General features: G+C 35.7%; 1 long non-coding RNA gene across 2 annotated transcripts; it reads right to left on the reverse strand.

Annotated features, from left to right (window-relative positions):
- Positions 1-7,853: 7,853 nt before the first annotated feature.
- Positions 7,854-14,035, reverse strand: LOC129751825 (uncharacterized). Of its 2 annotated transcripts, XR_008738799.1 has the most exons (8): positions 12,156-14,030; positions 11,836-11,943; positions 11,551-11,743; positions 10,821-10,938; positions 10,085-10,754; positions 9,134-9,334; positions 8,553-8,865; positions 7,855-8,484 (listed from the first exon to the last, which is right to left on the reverse strand). It is a non-coding gene; the product is annotated as an uncharacterized LOC129751825 (long non-coding RNA). The 2 variants fall into 2 exon arrangements; XR_008738798.1 differs by having other exon boundaries at positions 7,854-8,484; positions 10,821-11,743; positions 12,156-14,035.
- Between the last annotated feature and the right edge of the window lie 4,785 nt (positions 14,036-18,820).

Here is an 18,820-nt window from a genome sequence, read left to right on the forward strand (position 1 = left end):
CTTATGTGATGAATAGATAATATGTGTGAAAATGTTTTAATAACAATTTTAATAGCACTTTTACAGATACAGATATTAGCATGTTTTCCATTTGTAAATAGGTATCACTTTGCATAGATTATTCCAGTTAGGTATTTGTGCTTTTATGAATGCTGCGGGTATCCTGAAATTAAATAAAGAATTGATTGAACATCAGAATAGAAAAAAAAAATGAACTTTTTAATATCGTAAATTTTTATTCTGAATTTTTGAAATATATATTATCAATTTAAAATACATCAAAATACTTATCGATCATAGAATGTTGCGATGCATAACCATCGTCGTAGATCGGGTAGAAACTGAATCGAATGTTCCACTCTCGTGTCGGGATACCCAGGCAATCCAACTTTACGTGACGGAACTTGTCGATCAAATTCTCTGCTGTTGCTGCTGGCCTTGATGCGATTTGTTCATCTTGTGCTGTTGATGGACCTGTGGTAATTAGCGTTTGCATATTCGCTTCCAACATTCCCTGCAGGCTCGCTAGCATCTGAAGGAGCGTAACCTGGTTAAAGCCACCACTGAATTGATTCTGATCCCCCGGGGCCATGTGCTGGTTCGAAGATTGATTGTTTTGTTGATAAGGGCCTCGATTCTGCTTCGGAGTTTCGTTGCTGTTAACCCTGGGAGATTCACCTTGATTGGGACAATTTCCGCTCTTCCTGTGCAACGTCGCCTTTCCTTTATTGCAGCGAATGCAGCAAGCGAAAACACCGACAGCAAACGAATCTGCCGGTTCCACTACGGCCGGTATTCTGTGGGCAGTATAAGACGGTTCGACCCGATGCGTAAAATGTAAATGTCAACAAACTTCACACGCTGAAAGTCGTTTGTTTAACTAAGCATTAAACGGTAGATTTTTTTCAGTGCAAGTTTGCTCCCGCCCCTTTCTTGTGAGCAAATTTGGTGACTTTGTCGGTCCCGACGGCAACGGCCCTATTTTGCTCACCCATATAGTAACCCCCGGTGCGGTATCAGAGTGATGGTGGCGTGTGAGCATTTTCACTATACTCGCGATTGCTGCGGATGCCCTTACAAGGTTTCTATTGATATCTGTACCAACACGTGAAAAGGATGTATCTCCATATATGGCGAATCGAGAAAAACGCGTTTGAAGAAAATACAACCTATTTTAAATCGCAAATTAAAAATCACTTGAAATGTTTGCATTTTATGACAGCCAAACGATGTTTAGAAGCATCCTCTATACGTTAGAATAGAGGAATATTAATTTTAGTGAAAAAACAACGCGCTATCGTAGATAGAACCTAGCTCACGTAATATTTTGTCTCCTTTGTTTATACACCCTTTGCTATTTTCTCATTTCTAGCATTAGTTTTAAGCTCGCGTTCATTTGTAACTATGTTTTTATGTTGAATAAAGTGTCAAATCTTTACCAATACATAAAAAGCATCTATCTCCATATATGGCGTATCAAGAAAAGCGCGTTTGAAAAAAATACAACCTATTTTAAATCGCTAATTAAAAATCACTTCAAATTTTCGGTTTTTATGAAAGACAAACGATTTTTAAGAAGCATCCCATGTTAGAATAGAGGAATATCAATTTTCATGAAAAAAACAACGCGCTATCGTAGATAGAACCTAGCTCACGTAATATTTTGTCTAACCTGTTTTTACCCCCTTTGCTATTTTCTTATTTTGAGCTTTAGTTTTAAGCTCGCATACATTTACAATTATGTTTTTATGTTGAATAAAGAGTCGAATTGACTATCTTGAGTTTGTTTGCGGAGTAGTAGCGAAAAATTGTTCCGGAGTAAAGGGTGTATATCCATGTGATGGCAGTTCTGGTTTTAGAATGTTTATAGATCCTTTACTCAAATTGAGTTTTCAATGTAACGGAATATTATTTTCTCAAAAGGGTTTTACCGTTAAGTAGGGCAACTGTTGGCCTATCATGAGGTACTGAAAATGGTTTTTGTTTACTTTTGGAGATAGATCCTTTTCACGTGTTGGTACAGATATACGATTTATAGGAACCCGATAGGAAATACACCCTACTATTCACTATACTTAGTCGGCTCGCGAAGGGTGCGTCGGCCGATTTTCGTTCATACTAATCGGCCTATTGTTGCAACGTCGCTTATGGGAGTTTTTGCTGGGCATCAGCCGATTAATAAGCCGATTTCGTAGGCCTATCAAATAGGGTGATGAGTAGCATGATTGTGTAGGAACCGACTAAATCGTCTGATTAGTAGGGCGATAAAGTTGATGAGATATTCCTATCCAATCGTACTAAATAGCCGGATTGATTGACAGCAAAAATTGATTTTTCTTCGTACCACCCAACTAAATCCGACTAAATAGCAGAATTGATTGGCCTCAAAAATCGATTGTTTTTCCTGCCACCCTACCCAATCGTACTAAATAGCCGGATTGATTGATCGCAAAAATGGATTTTTCTTCGTACCACCCAACTCAATCCGACTAAATAGCAGAATTGATTGGCCTCAAAAATCGATTGTTTTTCCTACCACCCTACCCAATCGTACTAAATAGCCGGATTAATTGATCGCAAAAATGGATTTTTCTTCGTACCACCCAACTCAATCCGACTAAATAGCAGAATTGATTGGTCTCAAAAATCGATTCTTTTTCCTACCACCCTACCCAATCGTACTAAATAGTCGGATTGATGGACCGCAAAATAGATCCACCCGCCCAAAAAGGTTTATTAGTCACATAATTTAGTAAAATAAATTTGCGAAGCCATATTTCATAGAAGTATGGACTTGACTGGAGCTAGTCCAGTGGAGATTTTTCTTATGAGAATGTCGAAATCTTATAACTTAGCCGATCAGGAAACGACATGTCCTGCGAAGAAGCTCGCCATCCAAGCACTGCATCTAGAAACTGGCCCACGGTGAGGGCGACGGATTTCATAAACAATGCCTCCATCGGAGTCAGGAACACCTTCTATTACGGCTTTAGGCATATCCGGCAAACGTCCGAGAACTTGGTCAGGTTGAACGTCGTCGTGATGGAACCGATAGAAATGCACAGGCCTTCCGTGCTGTCGTGGGCCAAGCTTTCCCATCGATGAACTCCATCACACAACCGACGTCAAAAACTAATTCAGTTATGGCTATTTCATACTAAATAGGCTTAAAGTATGCCAACTTAATAGAGTCCTACCAAAACCTACTAAATTGACTAATCCTCCCCGATAACGTAGATCAACTTATTGTGCTACTAAATCATACGTAATTGTGTGAGCCTACTCATCAGCCGATTTAGTATGGCACCTATTTCATATTCAAGCGTAGCCCGATTAATCGGCATACTAAATAGGGTAATTTATTTAGTAGGGTGATTCGTAGCCAGACTAAATCGGCACCCAACTAAATGTGTGAACGGCGAAATTTTTCATCTGTCAAATTTCCTATCGGGAAATTAATTATAATTCAAACGACTTAGATAGATTTACTTTTGGAGTGTCAAATTTACACTCTAAGTCGGAAAAGGGAGTTTTTTTGTCCAGGCTTCCAGGGTTCGTCCATAAAAAAAAGTAAAGATGCAATATTAAAGAACTTTTGAATTCATTTAGGGTCCCCGAAGAAATTTTTGTGTTTTTGAAGCTTTTGAAAAACACAAGCCTTCAAAGTTGCAATAGTGTCAAAATGACACTCTAATGCGGATGAGGGTTAAATCGTATTTGAGGCTTTCAAAAAACCTTCCATGATTATTTTTATAAAACTTGCTCAAAGAATTTAGTTTTTGACGCATAAATAAAAAAAAATAGCACAATTTGTTTTTTATAAATGTGATTTGATAATGAAAATGAGAATAAACCCGAGCAACCGGGCCGGACTTTTTCCAAATTTTATATAAAATATCCTTGCAAAACCGGATATAACCAGGCAATTTGGCAACCTTAATATACACAGATGCCGGAATACCTGTAAATAAACTGTAACCCACCTGATTGGCTCGTTCTCCCAAAATAAACCTACATCATCACAATACATTCAGCACATACTTAGGCAAAAACTGCGGTGAATCCGTGTACCCATTGTGGATGGACCAACATACATACACCATTAATACATTTTTACGTTTTTAAATGCTGGTAGAACACAAAATACATAGATATACTACAAAAACCAAAGTTGAAAAAAATACATAATAAAGTACTCAAAAATGACAAAAAATAAGAAAATTTCATAAAATTAAAAAAAAACAAAAACTAAAATGACAAAAATTAACTAAAAAGTGATGGAGAATGAAAAAAAATATGACAAGAAAAAAAAACCAACATTATAGACAAAACAAGTATAAAGTGCTAAATGCATCAAAAACATTAAAAGAAAAAAATGACTAAAAATGGTCAAAAATTTACTAAAAATTATGTTAATAATAATAATAATAGTTTTTTTTGCAGAAATAATAAAACCGTTCGATTTTGGCAACACAAAATGTTCGGGCGTGTTGCCAAAATCGAATTAGCTCAATTATATTAGTTTTAAGCAGTAAAAAAAATATACAGCTTAAAACTAATATATTTAGCCAATCAAATAAATGTAATGCTATTATAATGTTTTACATTAATTTTGAATAATTTAAAACAAAAAAAAATGTAAAAAGTGGCAAAAATAACCGTTCGATTTTGACAACATTGACCGGGGTTCGTATTCGTTTATGCCCAGTTCCGCACCAGGTCACCACCACCAGATTTGGATTGATAGTGACCAGGTTTTAACTGAAAGTGGATGATAGAACACTGAAGATTTGGACAATGTTGTGGATGAGCGTGTGAGTGTGTAAGGTTGCAACACACCGACATCACGACGACGCAGACACCGACGCCGAGAATGCTGGACACCAGCTGTTAGAAGCAGTTAAGAGTTTGGATTCAAATTAAGTAAGACAGCCGTAACGGAAGCACGCGGCGACACAATTTGTAAGTGCGCAAAAGTGAAATAATTGCAAGTCATAAAGTGTGTTAATTTAAAGTTTTTATATTTTTATCGAAATACAGTTTTTCTGAAGATGGCTGAAATCATCCAGTAGGCCGAAACGTTAAAGAATTGTTATTATTTGATTCGACAATCACCGAAAAATATCAACTTAAAAAGATAACAACACACTGACGACGATTTTGGTCATTTTTGTATGGTGGAGTGCAAAAAGGCGAGTGGAGAAATCGCATAAAAAATACAGTACCGTTCATAGTTGTATAGAAATTGAAATCACGTACACTGTCACTTCGCTTTTGAACTTCCATAATTTTTTTCTTTAATTATATATTTTGATCAAATTTTCTGCGTTAGATAGATCAACTATCACACTATTATACCACTAAATTTGAGCTTTCTAGAGTTTGTGTGGCCTGAGATACAGCAATTCTACGAAAATCGGACTTTTTGGATTTTTATCATTCAAACTGCAATATGCCAGAAACTACGCTACATTTTTCATTGAAATTTTGCAGAGTGATTGTTGAAATATAAAGCTAGCATGTCTGAAGTTTTTGAAAAGTTCTATCGATGGGATCAAAAGTTACGCGAGGTACAATATTTCAGGCATGAACCTAGGAATGCGATTTCTATAGAATTTTGGACGAATGTTTCCATAGGAAAATCCTATTTTATGTTTAATGTTGTTTTCATTTTTCTCCACGGGCGCGGGGCAAATCTTTCTCTGAATAAACAAACAGAATCGTCACCCGGGACGATGCAAATATATGGTTGCTATAGTCAACCTTATGCTTACCCCCAACACTGACAACTTCTACGGGTTGCAACCGCCTGCTTGAGGTTCAAACCTCGGGCAATTCTAGTGGACTTCTGAATTAATAAACAAACACAAAAACAGCAGTTAGGGCAAAACTCGTGGACAACTAGGTTGCCACTGCTAATAAACGAAAACACTATAACAACCAGTTAATCTATTTCAAACAAAAAATCAAAACAATATAGCGAGATTTTGGTTTAAAAACACAAATAGATGATTTATTTCATTGTTTCTTTCCTTATTGCTTTTGCCAAACATTTTTTGACTGATTTGTGGATGGAAACGATATTGTTCTCATGTATCGTCCAAAATTCTATAGAAATCGCATTTTTAGGTCCATGACTAAAATATTGGCCCTTATTCTGCGCCTCGAGTGACGTGACGATAGTCGAGTCACCCAAGTCACTCTATTCCCGTAGTCGGTTTAGGTGAGGATTGTCACTTCGGATGAACTTTGTGAGTTCTTACCCTATTCTCGTAGTCACCGTGGGTGAGAATCGTCGCATTCGGGTGACGATTTTAGGTGACAATTGTCGGTACCTTTTCAGGTGGTGACAAGATAGAAATTCAATGAAAATTTTCCATAAAGCAAACTTAGTTAGGCTCTAAATAGTTCACCACAGACAACAATGGCAATTTTTTGAAAACCCAGATAAACTTATTTACCTTTTTAAAGAAAATCAATTTTTTTCACCCCGTGAAAAAAAATTTGTAATGAAAAAGATGATTTGTAAAAAGATGATTGTAATGAAGATGATTTAAAGAGCTGATTTTCAAATCCAAATCTAAAGTTTGTTTCTGCATGTATAAAGTTATTTATTTTAGAAATCAAAATCCAAATTTAAATTTTACAATAATAGCACAATATTGGTATGAAGGTGTTGATGATAATATAATCCTTTCAACGAGTGGTCATCTCCAGTTTTGCCCATCTCCAGTTGGATCCATAGAAGCCTGGAACTGAGGCTTTCTGACGAACATGTTTCCTGGATCGCATCCGCATCTGATAGCCGATAGGTTGTACGGTTGCTTCCAATTTTCGGCGGCATTCCATTATGCTAACAAAACCTGCCACCTTCAATTCACCCCTACGAAAAGTGCAAAAAAATATATCCGGATTAGCTCGGATCATTTCTGTTTTTTTTTAAACTTACTTGTTGTTAAATCCTTTCTTATCCAGGGACAATACAATACCGGTTTGTCGGGACAGCAGCCGACGACTCCTGCATTCGTTTTGCATATTTTCCTCTGGGTATCATCGTATCAGCCAGCTACATGGTTATGTTTTCACACCATCCGCTGCACTTCTGAACTTCTTATCTAGCTTGAATGCCTTGCTTAGATCGTGCAATTCGACGGTAGCCTTTTCCGAACCGAAAATCTTACTAGTTGAATTAAAAACGAATTTAAAAGTTTGAAAGCGCTTACAAAACAAAACAAACCAAGCCGGTTAGACACATAAGTTCATTTGGTCACTCACCCACAAATGAGCACCTGTCACTTCACCCACACAGACTCCGGGAATAAGCCCAGACAGGAAAAATCGCCCGAAATCGGCCCGATTTTTGTCCGTTCATCTGCTCGATCGGTCCGAAATCGTATAAGAAATCGGGCCGAGTTTAGTACAAAATCGCGCGAAAATGAAACACTTTTTCGGACGACGATAAGTTTTTTCAACCAGTTCGAGCAGATCAAATGTCAAAACAAACGAACCGTTTCCGGACCGAAACCGAACGATTTTTGAACCGTTTCTGGGCCGATTGCCATAGCGTCCATCCGAAACGATTGACCGATATCGGACCGAAACCGCACGGTTTTTCGAACCGTTTCTGAGCCGTTTGCCATAGCGTCCATCCGAAAAAAGGACCGATTTCGGACCGAAACCGAACGAATTTTCGAACCGATTCTGGGTCGATTGCCATTGCATCCATCCGAAAAAAGGACCGATTTCGGACCGAAACCGAACGGTTTTTCGAACCGTTTCTGGGCCGATTAGCATTGTTGCCATTCATTTAGATTTTTCGGTTTTTCTTCATAAAGAAAGGTATTTAAATTTATTTGTTTTTTTTTATTTTTCTCCTAATTTATGCTTTAAATCATAACTAGTATTAAACATAATTGTATAATTATAATAAAATAATAGAAAGTAATAACAATTTTTCCTGGTTTAACGTTTGAAATTTCCAAACTAAATTGAACCTCTCAACACCGAGTGAACATTCATTTTGGGAATTTTCTAACGCAGTCTCAATACTACAATCCTATTTGCCTACAGTTTTTTACATGATCTATTAAATAAACCTGTTATTTCCACTAGGAGGTCATTTTAGGCCTTGGTTTCCTATTATTTTACCGAGTTTCAATTTAACTATTTATTGTTAACGTAAAACTGTTTAAATTAACTTCTGATAAAGTAATTGAAACGGTTGACGCTAACTGCTGGCATCAATATGAGTATCCGGAGTGTTGTTGATCCTGCTGTCATGATGATTGCTGTCGTTGTGGTTGTTGCGTGGCCGGCTTTTCGGTCAGTTCAGCCCAACGCCTCTACAAAGCTGGCACATTCTATGAACAGCTGTGCCCACCGGCGAATCGTCATCGTTGTACATTTCACAGTTGTGAAAGATGAGCAGGACGTTCATTAAAGAAGTCCTCCTGTGATTTGTAGATATTGAAGGATGAAATGCACCTACGGATACAAAAGGAAAAAGATTTTCAAATAATTCAAAATCAATAAAATGGGGTAGCAGCAAATACCTCCATCTCCTCGAACACGGGGGCAACTCCTTCATTAATTTCTTAGCCTTCTACTCCTTCTTGGCTTGTTCCTTAACCTCTCCGAACCGTTGTTGCTCCTATGGGACTGTTGCAGTTTTGGTTCAACTGAAGATTCCGAAACCAGGCCTCGGATAGACTCGTAACCAACCGGTGAATAAAAATAATTTTTCGAACCAAGCCACTGGCCGCTACTATCGAACTGAGATTTGTCCATGCTACTCATGGATTCATTGAGGCTACTGTTCTCCATGTTGCACCTATTATCGTTCGGTGAGAAACCCCCTTTTTCAACCTAAAAAGACAAATTGAAATATATTTAGGAAAATTGAATTTTTGAAATCTTTTTCCAAATTTTACTTTACAAAGTACTGTAAACAAAAGTGCACCAAATTTACAACTTATTTAAATAGTATGTTACACTGAACTCGTTAGCTATCCTAATTTTATTTAAAATTAATTAATAAGTAATTAAAAATGTAAAATTAAAAATATTTTATGATCAAATTTTGCAAATTATTTTTTACGTTATTGAAAACTAAGTAAAACTTCATTATACTTACATGAACACGGACAAGTTGCGATTTAAACAGAGTCGGAGGGCAGCTCGTGGGGCCATCTCAGAATAATGAACAGTTGTTTAAAATAACGCTGGTCAGCCGAAACCAGATTGCTTAATAACGGCTACTCAGGCGACATGAAAATTACGATGACATTCCGGTGACCGACTCTTGTTGACTGGCTGTTGTTCAAGTCAAAAAGACCTACAAGAAAAAAAATCATAAATTTTACATTTATTATCAAAAAAGGTCAGATACGGGAAACATACGTTACAGAGAACAAATAGGACGTTCGTTCATATCATTTATCAATATCTAATAAGAAACCTCGCTCAATCTAACAACAACTTCAACTTATATAATAACAGATACACTTTATCTTATACCTATCATAATATCACAAAATTATACCCTAGGATTATGGATATATTAACCTATCTTACAGATTTAGCCTCATCCTACTTGCCTCACAACCCTATCTGATTAAATGGTTTTTTGAAACAAAAATACTAGCAAAACTTAACACTAAAAATTAAATTATTGTTTTATTTAAGTTATCAACATACGGGTTGAAATATGATAATCTACTTTATTCTAACTGTTTGAATATATTTATCTTCAAAAAAAAACAGTAATTTAAAAAAATCTAAAATTAAATTCAAAATGAAACAAAAAACAAAATACATTCCCTCTTCCTTCTTCGATGTCTGCAATCGGCAGCAATGATTCTTGGTATTTTCTTGTTTTGCTTATCATTATTCATTATAATCAATCATTAAAATCATCCCTGGAAGGAATCGCTTCTTATGAGAGGAAAATTGAGTATCAAACGAAAAATAATCCCCTTATACAATAAGATTTGTAAAGTTAGGAAGGAAGGAAAGAAAGAAGAAACAGCATGCAAAAAACTTCTGCCACAGCTCCTTAAAATCGACTAACTTGACTTAAAATTACCTGTTCGAGATTTGCTTCAGTGACTGACCGACTTCCAGCAGAAGTTTCTCATTGTCATGCACATTCTTTCTGCCCCCAGAACGTAGCGAGAGCGACTAATTCTCTACCCGGGTGATCAGCTCCCGGAAGTGAAACTTAGTGTGCGGTGGAAGCGTTTCGTTATCGGCAAATGTAACACAGCAGAACAGGAGTGAATTCAAGCCCTCGCATAACTGGGAGGCCGAGATGGAATTGACTGGGATTTTAAGACTGCCCTCGGGCATGTTGATGAGTTCTAGGATGCCCTCCCAGCTGACCGTCGACTAGGGTGCCGAAGAGGAGGAAGCCGTTTTCCGATAGCAGCGAACTGTTGCTGATTCGGAACCAGCGTCACGTTGATCGAGGAAAATTTTAATGGTTTAACCGGGTGATGCGATGAGGTTTTGTTTTCGTGATTATAACTATCGATTTGAGCAACCGCCTTGAGCATCTTTCAGCCCTTTCTTCAGACCTATGGTACTGAAACTTCGTTAAAGTTCGGTACCTGGCGTAGCATAAGACTCAATCGTACTTCAACACTAAAGCATTTTATTGCTTTATCATTACGCTGGTTTACGTCTGGCTCCAGTGGCATCCAAAGATTGTCAAAATCGACAATCAAGCAATCTCGGCATAATTTTATCAACAAAATCTGAAAACGAATCAATAATTGCTAAATGATAAACTGATTCAAATGAATTATTGTTAAATTGGTTACCTTTGTAAGAGGGGACAATATAGTAGCGCGGATGGATGAATCGTCTTCGTGGTTGGCAGACGTCTCATTCGGTGAATGAAGTCGCCGTACTAGTTTTGGTGTCATCTTTGTACCGTTGCTAGCATAAGAAAAAAAAATCAAATTAAAATCAGATCAGCCGCTTGTGAATCATTTTACCAAAAATAAAATAATTTACTAAACTAAATTAAATTTCTTATCTCCTAATAAAAAGTATCAACCAATCTTTGAACGATTATTCTCGATGATTAGATAGCAGTAATTGTATTGTAATTTGTTAAGTTGTATGAACATTCATTATCAAATACATATAGTAACCCTAACTAACATGAAATAATAATTCATTCATCCTATGATGCCAACACTTTGATCAGACACACATCCGGTTGATTCTATAACTTCACTTCTTGTACAACCAGTGACCAGAGTGGAGGGTTTAAGTGCAAACATAATTAATTTATAAAAGCATCATGATCCTCAATCTGTGCCGCACGTGAAGTGACGATAGTCGAGTCACTCCATTCCAGGAGTCGCTTTGGGTGAGGAACGTCACTTCGGATGAATTTTGGTAATGAACCTCTGTCACTTCATTTACCCCGACTATCTGAATAAGGTGACTAGAGTCCCATGAGGGTAAGATGCCTCGACCGACGTCACCTCACGCGCGGCGCAGAATAAGGGCATATTTATTTAATAATAATAATAATCTTACCGGTTTGTGGCCATTTCCAGTTGTCTCGCCTTAATTTCTCCAGGTCATCATCAAACCATAACTGAACGTTCCGTAATAACATTATAATATTATCCTCGAAACCATTAGAAAGGCAGGACGGTCTGCAGCGATAGTGTACAAATGACTAAAATCTAATGTTGGCTTGTGATGGCATCTTTCCAATTTCCAGAATCTGCAAAAGAGAAAAAATATTGCAGTATTCCATTATAAATGGAATTTATCTTTTATGAATGCCAAATTTTTAACAAGTTTAACTTTTCTCACCTGGTATGACCTCCGATGATGTTGAACATCAGGAGCAGGAAAGGCGACGCCAGATAAGAATTTTTCAGCCATCGACATTCGGCAAGCAAAAACACTGCTTCTGGCAACCTGAATAGGTGAAATTTGGAATATAAGTAGGTACTATTTTTGTTTTCAAATTGTCCAATAAAATATTATCATTTCATGATTATCAGGATAATTTGAAATTGCTAATTGAGTATAGATCATCATTATCTATAAGTACTCAATAAGCAATTTCAACTTATCACGGGGAAAGAACGTCCTGATTTAATTTGCGCTAAAAATTATAATTAAATTACCTATTGTTGCTGCTGCTGGTGCCTTTGCATCTAAATAGGTCCTCCTAACTTGACACTGATCTTTATGGAAACTCTTAAATCATCAGCTTTCAATCGAGGAAGGTTTTTCCTGGTCCATCTGTCGTCCAAGTTAATTTGCTTGGTTCGCTTTGATTCTGCTGTTGCGCTGCCTGTTGCTGTCGTTTGATAATGAAGGGCGGAACTTTGTCACCGGTTGTAGTGAGCCGTAAATTTAAGAAGTACGGTTGCATTCTCTCTCAAATCGCCGAACGGACAACATCGCCTAGACGCGAAGTTTTGTGGTTTCGGTTTTTGCAACGCGAAGTAAAGGAACCACATGGTTTCTACGAAACTTTTGAAAATTTTTTCGTCTCATTGACTGAACAAAAAGTTGTCTTTGTTAAAGTGAAGTGAGTGGACAGAAGTGTATAGAGAAGGATTTTAATAATAACCAACAGATAAGTATCAAAATATATTCTTTTTACCGTTGAGCAAGCTCAGACCAAGCCAAGCCTAAACTTTTAGGTTAGGTTTTTTTCATCAACCATTTTCCACTGCAATAATTTTACCTATAAATTTATTTAAATTGATGGACTATGATAGAGGACGATGAGGATTTTAGGGGATTTGAAGACCCCATAATTAAAAACAACAAACTACGACGAAAATTGGAAATTACAGACGAAAGTGAAGAAGAAAAAATGACTAGAAATAGAAAGAGTAAAAATAAGAAAACTAAGACACAGACTTCAGACGACACAGATGGGAGCATATCGGAAGATAATTCTAAACCAGGTACACAAATGGAAACTGATGCATCTCAGGAATCTAAAACAATCACAACCAAAACATTAAAAAGCAATGATCAAATAACACAGAAACAAGACACTAATCCGACAAAAAAAAATCGAAAAAACCAGAATCAAAATCACAACAATAATGAGTACATTAAAAACCAACATTACACAACCTTCTTTATCGAAAAAGAAGAAAACACTGAAGAAACATCACAAGAAAAATCAAAAGAAACATCACAAGAAAAATCAAAAGAAACATTACAAGAAAAATCAAAAGAAACATTACAAGATAACTTACCACATAAAAAACGTATCCACCCAATGATCATAGCCAAAATGTTGCATAATATCGGAATCAGGAACTATCAAGAAATGAAACCTATGGGAGGAACAAAATTTAAAATCACATTCAAAAAACCTAAGGATGCAGAGATTCTTCTCAATTCGAAACTTCTTAAAGAAGAATTTAAATTTAAAGTCTTTGTTCCTAATATGTTTAAGGAAACGATTGGTGTGGTCAAAAATATCCCACCATCGCTTACAGAAGAGGAAATATTAAATAACATAGAAAGTAAGAACATTGATATTTTTAAAATAGAAAGAATTAAGAGATTGGATAAAAACACAAAGACCAAAGAAAATTTAATTAATACAAGTGCAATTAAAATTTACGCTAAGGGACCATTATTACCACAAACAATTAACATTTACGGAATTAATGCAAAGGTAGAAGCATATTTTTTCCCCCTGAAATTATGCAAAAAATGCTGGAGATTTGGACACAGAGAAAAACACTGTAGATCTAAAAACAAACACTGCGTCAATTGTAGTGAAATTCATGATAATGAGTGTGAAAAACAATCAACATGTATGAATTGCAAAGAAGAACACAGATCTGATGACAGAAATTGCAGAGAACGTAAAAGACAAGAACAAATACAAAAATCCATGATATTAAATAAAATAACATTTTTTGAAGCTTCTAAATTACATCCGAAACAAGCAAGTGTTCAATATAGACTAGATCAAAACACAGATTTTCCTACATTACCAAACTCATCAACAAATACAATCGAAAATAGAAATTTTACCACAGCAATAAAAGAAACAACTAAACAAAAAGAAGCAACCTATGGAACATATAAAAATACAAATATCAACAACATAGTACAAAAAATCAAGCAGGAATTGACAAAACAGCTGGACATTAAGAATTTGATAAACAAGATTAAAGTAATACATGACAATTTAGTAGAAGGAGTTAAAACAAAAGATACAATCGAAAGAGACATTTTAATAATCAATATTAGCAGAGAACTAAACAATCTTATAAATCCAGAACAATTGATGGACGAAGAAAATATAGTAGAGATAAAATAAAACAATAAAAATAAATAAAAATGAAATACATTGAAATCGAAAATAAAAACAAAATCACAAAAAAAAAACAATTTTTATTTTTTGAAGCTACCATCAATACAAATTAAATTTAAAATCTGCATTTAGCAAAATGGAGGGAAATCAAAAGGATCTTATAATATTACAAAGCAATATAAACAGCATTAGACCCACAGATACCCGGGAGCTTCTAAAGCAAATATTAAATAAATACAGAGTAGACATAGCGATTCTATCAGAAATTTGGATAAAACCTAACGAGCATTACAAATTCCCTAAACATAATTTTATATTCCACTCCAGACCTACTGGGTATGGAGGGGTAGGTATACTCATTGAAAAAAATATTACATACGAAATAATCCAACTTTGTGACTTGAAACCTGTCGAAGCAGTCGCTATTAAAACACTAAATACAGTTCACCCTATATTAATTGTTTCAGTCTATATCCCCCCATACCCAATAAATAATAATAGCATTAAATTACCCTTGACAAATCTAATTAATATAATCGAAAACATGAACTGTGAAACAATTTTTGCAGGAGATTTTAACGCCCACCACCCACTTTGGAATCCACTCCATGGGGGCTGCCCAAGGGGCGAGCTCATAGCACATTTAATTGAAAACACTAACTTGATATCAATTAACGATGGAACTCCAACCTTAATAAAACCCCCTAACACAACACCCTCTGCAATAGATTTGACTTTTATGACCCCTACTTTAGCAACCAAATCTGAATGGAATGTCCTTAGTGAGGATATTCAAAGCAATCACAGAGCAATATTAATCACAATATCAAACACAACAAAAAAATATCAGTACAGTAAACAAATTTTGAACAAAGAAAAACTTTTGAAACAACTTAACTTATTACAACCTGAAAATTTCCAATCCCCAGATGACATAATACCAATATTCGAAGAACAGATGAAAGAATGCACCCATTTTATAACAGAAAATAGCAAAAAAATTCCTAAAAAGTGGTGGACGCAGGAAATTGAAATTCTACATGCAAGAAAGAATAACAAACTCAAAATGTATCTCAGAAATCAAAACGATAATAACTACATTGAATATAAAAAAGCAAAAGCACTCCTCAAACGACAAATAAGAATAGAAAAAAGAAAAACGTGGAATGAAACAATAGACAACATCAATCCAGAAATTACGAGTAAAAATCTTTGGAATACGATAAAAATTATAGGAGGAGGTAAACCAGCCAAGAACAATAATTGGCTTTTGAATGACGAACAGCTAGCGAAAGATTTTATAAATCAAAACTTCCCAGTTTTAAATAATCCGACTTCTTACATAATGAAGGAGACGCAAAACAAACTGAAAATAAACTTTGAAGAGTTCAGAAAAATCTTAAAGCGGAAAAAAGAACACTCAACCCCAGGAATTGACAACATCTCGTTCTATATCTTGAAAAATCTTAAAATTGAACTACAGATTAAACTCATAGAATTGCTATCAAATGTACTTGAAACTGGAGAAATTCCAATGAACTGGAGGAAAATAAAGATCATCCCAATACTAAAACCTTATAAAGATCCTAACCAGGCTAACTCATATCGTCCGCTATCCATGATTTCGGTTCTACTTAAAATGAACAACTTTGTAGTCAAAAATAGACTAACAGAATATATTGACAAACATAAAATTATACCTAGATCATCGTTTGGATTCAAAAAACAAACATCTGCAGTAAATTGCATAAATTTTCTAGTTTCAGAAATAAAAGAATCAAAACGGGACGGGGGAGTAATTATTGCTACCTTCTTGGACCTTACCAAAGCGTTCGACAATGTCGATATTGAAATACTCTTAGAAACATTAGAGAAAGAAAAAATCCCACAGGAAATCACGAACTGGATATACTGCTACCTGAAAGAGAGAACTACAATATTAACTTTGAATAACGGTAATCAGATCATAAATATTACAAATAAGGGATTACCACAAGGGTGCCCTTTAAGTCCAATACTTTTTAATATCTACACAAAACAATTACATGAATTGACTCAACAAGGACATTTGATACAATTTGCAGATGATTTTACACTTCTAGTAAAATCAAACAATGCAACCACAGCCAGTAGAATAACAAACAACATTTTGAATAGATTAGCCATCACATTTAAAAATCTAAAATTAGAAATAAATCCATCCAAAACAGCCTCGATCATTTTCACAAATAAAATCCCCCGATCAATAGACCTAAAAATAGATAATCAAACGATAGAAATAGTAGAGAAACATAGATTTTTAGGAGTTATCATAGACCATAAATTAAATTACAAAGCCCATATACAAGATACAATAATAAAAGTCAAACGAAAAACAAACATCCTTAAAATGATAAGCAGGAAACGGAGCGGAGCTCATCCGAAACAAATGCTCCAAATTACGAAAGCTTTAATTAAAACTATCATTGATTACGGAATAACTGTTTACGCTGCGGCTGCAAAAACAACCTTTCAAAAACTAGAACCAGCATACTTACAGGCTCTAAGATTATCAATGAGATTATTGACCTCGACCCCAATCCAAGTAGTACTAGCTCAATCTGGGGAAATTCCTCTTATTCTAAGAGCAGAATGGTTGGCCATGAAGGAAGTTACCAAAACTATATACAACAAAAATAGTCCCATAATCGGAAATCTAACCGAACTAATGTACACCAACAGGACAGAAAAACACATTGTAGTAGCCACGCTTTGTTTTCTCCATCTTTGCTCTATTAAAATTACTTTTAATCCAACTTTGAAATCACTTTTAAAAGTACACCAGTAGAATCAAACACGACTTACTTCTAATCCGTTATTTTTCCGAATGCCTATCTTTTGCCGATTTCCTTTTCTCTCCCCTTGCTTTCTCTTTCTTTCACTTTTTTTTTTTATTAATTTCTACACGCTTATCTAATTCTACACGCTTTTATAATTTTAAAGACCTATGTGTTACTCTAAACTATCTTTACATAAGTTTCAAACTTTCACTCGACTTTTAGAATACTATAATAATTTGTATCTCATTTCCTACATTACCTCCCTGCTCCACTTTCTTTTTAATAACGACAATTTTACCTATGTTCGATAACGCGAACAAAAGTTTTAAAAAATAATGGTTCTCTCAAGTACTATAAATTCATTAATTTTTTTTTTAATTTTTTTTTTTTTTTTTGCATTCTTGAATAAGTATGCCCACTGTGTATATGTCATTCTTAAAATAACATCGCACCGAACATCACATATGCGACACATATGTCGAACTCATTTGTTATTCGTTGTTTTGGTATGAGGATCTTATTTACTTTCTTGCCTCGTTGAAATTTTCTAAGTTTTACTTTTAATTTAGTGTATTTACTGAATTGAAACGATCGAAAAGAAAAGTTAAAACTAATCAATGGAACAAACAAAAAACATCGTCATATCGGGCTGGTCTCTTCAAATTCTTTCTTTCACGGAGCCGTGTAGAGACTGGAAGAAAACGTTCTTTCTGCTGATTGGCCTCATCCGCAGGAGAACGGCTAGTAGGCTGTTCTGCTTCACCAGGTATTAAAATGTTTTCCGGGTCATACTTTTTAATATCTTCAATATTCCGAGTGTACTGGACTCCGTTTTGGCTAATAATAACGACTTTTCCTCCTTCTCTAGCTACAACCGAAAAATACTCTGACGAAAACGAAGGATCGGACTTACTTTTTTTGGATTGAAACAACAGAACCTTGTCGCCGACTTTGATGGTAGATTCTTTAGCACCACGGTTGATATTCGCGTAAGTTTTGTCCATATATTTAGTTTCCTTATCACGTTCAGCGATATCTATTCTGTCCAACGTTTTGATTTTAGGGCTCCATAGAGCTGGAAACGTTCCCCGATATTTCCAGCCCACAAGAAGCTCAAACGGAGTTACGTTGAGCCTGGCATGTGGTACTAAAGTGTTGTGATGATGTATATACTTCTGGAGTGCTGTTCGCCAGTTAACACCATCGATTTTTGCGGCAGTTAGTGCTTTTATTATCCCTTGGTTTTGACGTTCTACAGCACCGTTGGTACGAGGACACAAGGGTATGGATTTCTTAATTTTAACTGCTTTTTCCTCCCAAAACTCACAGAAAGTCGCGCTTTGAAATGGTGGTCCATTATCGCTTTGTAACAGTTTTGGACAGCCCCATAGCTTGAAAATGTTACACAATGCCGCATTAGTACTGTCTGCGTCAGTGCGGTGCATTTCGACTACGGTCAGGTACCTTGAATATGTGTCTAGTAATACCAGAAACTCGCCAGAACCAAAACCAGGAACCGCCAGAAAATCTACTTGTAGGATCTCCCAGGGTCCTTCAGGTAAGTCTCGGCTGTAGAGCGGAATTGGTGGATTTCTCTTCGACATCATAACACAGGTTTTACAATTTTTGACGAAGTTTTCGGTATCCTTGGCCATTCCTGGCCACCAAAAAAATT

The sequence above is a fragment of the Uranotaenia lowii genome, chromosome 3 (genome assembly GCF_029784155.1).
Source record: "Uranotaenia lowii strain MFRU-FL chromosome 3, ASM2978415v1, whole genome shotgun sequence".
NCBI classification, from domain to species: domain Eukaryota; kingdom Metazoa; phylum Arthropoda; class Insecta; order Diptera; family Culicidae; genus Uranotaenia; species Uranotaenia lowii.